Source organism: Canis lupus, chromosome 37 (genome assembly GCF_003254725.2).
Source record: "Canis lupus dingo isolate Sandy chromosome 37, ASM325472v2, whole genome shotgun sequence".
In the NCBI taxonomy this organism is placed as follows: Eukaryota; Metazoa; Chordata; class Mammalia; order Carnivora; family Canidae; genus Canis; species Canis lupus.
In genome coordinates, this window is record NC_064279.1 from 12,837,288 (window position 1) to 12,841,921 (window position 4,634).

The following is a 4,634-nucleotide window of genomic DNA, read 5'->3' on the forward strand; positions in this document are numbered from 1 at the left end:
AATTCTCCAGAGTTTCATGTGTTTTCAGTTCCTCACAAGAATAGCACTTCATTAAGATTCTGAAAAAAGGAAATACAAATCAAAACCACAATGAGACACCATTTTACACCAGTTAGAATGGCTAAAATTAACAAGACAGGAAAAATAAATGTTGGCAAGGATGTGGAGAAAGGGGAACCCTTTTTACACTGTTGCTGGAAATGCAAGCTGGTGCAGCCACTCAGAAAGATGGTATGGAGCTTCCTCAAGAAATTAAAAATAGGGCTACCCTACCACCCAGCAATTGCACTACTGAGTATTTACCTCAAAGATGCAGATGTAGTGAAATGAAGGGACACCTGCACCCCAGTGTTCATAGCAGCAATGTGCACAGTAGCCAGACTGTGGAAGGCGCTGAGATGTCCATCGACAGATGAATGAATAAAGAAGATATGGTCTATCTATCTATCTATCTATCTATCTATCTATCTATCTATCATCTACACAATGGAATATTAGTCATCAGAAAGGTTGAATACCTACCATTTATATCGACGTGGATTGAACTGGAGGGTATTATGCTAAGTGAAATAAGTCAATTAGAGAAAGACAATTACATGGTTTCAGTCATATGCGGAATATAAGAAATAGTGCAAGGGACCATAAGGGAAGGAGGTGAAACTGAATGGGGAAAAATCAGAGAGTAAGACAAACCATGAGTGACTCTTAACTATGGGAAACAAACAGGATTGCTGGAAGGGAAGTGGGTGGGGGATGGAGTAACTGGGTGACGGGCACTAGAGGAGGGCATGTGATGTGATGAGCAATGGGTGTTACACACAACCGATGAATTATTGAAAACTACATCTGAAACTAACGTTGTACTATATGTTGGCAAATTGAATTTAAAAAAATGAAAATTAAAAACCTGAAAAAACTCTTTTTGTTGATAAGCAGTGTTAGGGTTTTGAAGGGGATTTCAGTAAATAGAATATACTAGAAAATAATCCAAATGAATGGGAGATGGAAGCCAAAATAACGTGTTTGTGATAGGTTGGTCAAGTAGGTTGGAGGGAATGAGTGTGAGGGCTATGACTCTACCAACTGAGCCCAGAATTCATCAGTCTTCTCTGGCACCAAACCATATAAGGGAAAACCTGCTTCTGGAGGAAAGTAGAGAATGCCTGCTTACTGTGGGCAATTTGCCTCCCCTCCCCAAAGGAAGATAAAGAGGAAAGAGTCAGTTCTATTCACCAGGGCTGAGCTGGAAGCTTCAAGTCGAGCACGTACCGCTTGAGGGCAGCTCTTTCACAAGGGGAAGATGGGTGAGATGGCTATACATGCCTAATTTTTCTCTCCAAATTTATCAGAGAATTCTTTGTACTGCCTGAGAGCAGAGCGAGTTAAGAATATTAGAGGGGACCACCTTTTTTTTTTTTTATCACATTTTCTCATTAATTGGTTCATTCAACTTACATACTTTTAGAAGTTGGATCCCCTATAGATGCTGGGAATGGAAAGATGAATAGGATGTGATTTATCCCTGGATGGTAATCAGAAGAACAGCTAGTAGTTATTGAAGATATACCTTAAGGTGGGATATATTTTTCACTTGTCTGTCATGAAATATTGACAGCTACCATATTAGATACCATTGTTAAATTTATTTTATAGAGAAGAAGTTGAGGCTTGGCAATTTCAGGGACTTTCTCTAAGTCACAGAAATTAGTGGCAGAGCTGGAATTCAAATGTAGGCAGTTTGGTCCCAGAGCTAGTGTTCTTAACCCCTTCCCACGTCACAGGCCAGGGCTGGAGACAGGCCTGTGAATAAGTAGTCACCGTGTAACAAATGACATAAGTGCTCCTGGAGGGATGCACCATGTGCTAAAAGAGAAAAGGAAGGAGTGACTAAACAGGCCTGGGTGAATGACATTTGTGCAATTTCCCTTGTCCATTGCCAGAAATTCACATAGTGGAGTCTTTTTAGGGCATACCTTATTATTCTTATACACAGATTCAGATATAGAGCTCAATTCATGTTGTCCCGCTGCCTCTCCCAAGCATAACAGCACTTAAAATAATTTCTTCCTGACATCTTGGATCCCTTCCAAGAGTTCTGTTCCAGCTTTTGGAAAAGGCAGAAACAGGAAGAGGATGTCCTAATGTTCCCTGACTAGAGATCTAAGTTGGGATTTGGAATAGTTTCGTGATTAAAATCATTGTTAGGATTTTATTGTCCTATACTATACATATGTGAGTATTAACTATATTATATAATCAGCCATGACACATGTGCTATATAAAATCACTAAAATCCACTGTAGGGGTACCTGAGTGGCTCAGTTAGTTAAGAATCTGATTTCAGGGCCCTGGGATTGAGCCCCAAGTCAGGCTCCACACTCAGTGAGGAGTCTGCTTCTCCCTTTCTTCCAGCCTCTCCCCACTCTGGTATGCTCTCTCTCTCTCTCGCTCTCTCTCTCTCTCTCTCTCATAAATAAATAAATAAATAAATAAATATTTTAAAAATCCACTATAAATTATTATACTTTCATACTTTGTCTTATGTCAAACGATGGTGATTTTCTCTTTTAATGTTGGATTTTCTCACCTCAAAGACTTTTTTTTTGGCTATGACTTTATTATAATTTACTAGTAATACATCACAATTTCTGCTAATAACTCAAAACAAATTCACTTTTTGCTATCATCTCTTTAGGTAGTAATTCTTACAATTTGGCCCTCTTTAATGAATCACTTTATAGCTCATCTTTAAAATATTGAACACCCATATCTTTGGTTTTTATATCACTGATACTGGAGTAATATTGTTCAGTTTATATGACCAGACTGCATACTGTAAGCAGGTGGTATGGTCTGCCGCCAAGTGATGGCCCATTCATGTCAGGATATTAAGCACATCCTGCAGTTTGGTGTAAACACCAGGTGGGTTTCTAATCCATTCAGCACAAGAGCCCCTCACCACTCTTTCCTCCTTGATGAATGAAAATCTCTGGGAAGTCCCTGCTCAGGAATTCTCTATACCTTTTGAAGTCCATGAATTCAAAATAACTCAAGAAAAGGGCTAGATCAATTACTCCTTTACCTCCTTTTATTCACAACCTATTTCTTGGAGTGATCTCAGAAACCCACGGAGAAAAGTTCAGATTCACATGTAGCCCTTTCTTGTTCTAGGTTACTCTCTCAGGGTTTCAAGGTTGGAGAAATATTCCCTCCTGTCCAAAGTTGAAATTGCCTGAGAACTTTGTGTCCCTGACTCATGATTACATTATTTACCTGCTAGAGCTGTAGAGAAGCCAGAGTGAGACAAAGTGACCCTCACAACCATGGGATAACCTGTAATTCTTAAGATAACACAAGTAGTGTCTTTGATTTATAGAATAAATGATGACAATAGTCAGAACCAACCAGAGCCATCAGCAGAGGAGTTTCCCAGGAGGAGGTCCAAGCCTGCATACTGATTTAGTCAGATATCACTACACTAACGCACAGATGCTGCAGTTCTACTCCCAAGGCCTTTCCTTCCTTAGGCCTACTGGTGTACCATACTGGCATGGGTGACCTGACAAATGGGCTAATTTTAGAGGGGAGCACAGTATACAATAGATTTGCAGGAAGAGACTGTCTTCTGATGACTTACTCATCATCAAAGGAATAATATGAAAATTGACAATTGTAGAAAAACCACTGGCTGCCTCTTGGTATTGATTCTCACTTTATGTCCCCATAATAACAGAATCCCCGACATGTAGCTGCTAACAGCTTTGAAGCTCTGTTGGTCACACAACTAAGCTTTGGCCAGTGGGAGATAAAGCAGAAGTGGTGTTATTTCTGGTTTGTGCCCTTAAGGGGAAGGGACAAATCATCCTTTTCTTCATCACACTTTCTGGTTGCCTGTGATGTTGGTGTGAGAGTGATCCATCTTGGACCATGTGGGTCCAAGGATGCGGAACTACACGAGAGAAGGCATCTGGACCCTGAGCTTTGAGCTGTCATGCCAGTCCTGGACTGCTTACTCCCAGACTGTTAGCTGAGAGAAGAAAAACTGTCAATTGTGCTTAAACCAACATTAATATACATCTCTGTCGAAGCAACCAAGACTTTATCCTAAATCAATGACTTTAGATTTTAGGAGAATAGAGTCAGTTTTAGTTGAGAACATTGCTTCGTTATTGCAGTTCATCTGTTTCAACAGGTAGTGTGAGTCTTCTCAGAGCTTTGTAGCTTTCATGTAGGGTGCTGCCTTTTGGGAGAAACATGGAAAAAGAAAGGCCATTGAAATTAAGCCTCAGCTAGAATAGAGAGTGGAGATCTGGACTTTTCACTTAGACTCAAAAATCCTGCCCAGAACTGTCACTTACTCCAAATGTTGCCATATTTCTCTGGCACTTCCCATGATTGATGTCTCTAAGAGCAGGAGTACTTTCTCAGACAGGACTATAGTGTTTGAATTTGTTGCTAGGACATCCATGGAATTTCCATATTCTATCCCAGGAAAGAAATCTAATTTCTCTTTGATGCTACATTCTGCTTTAGCCAGAAATACAAGGCAACCACTGTTTGCTGTAGTGTTTTGGCAGAACTCTGAAGCGTGGCCTGGATCTGGGAACCCACAATCCAAGAATAAGGCACCATTT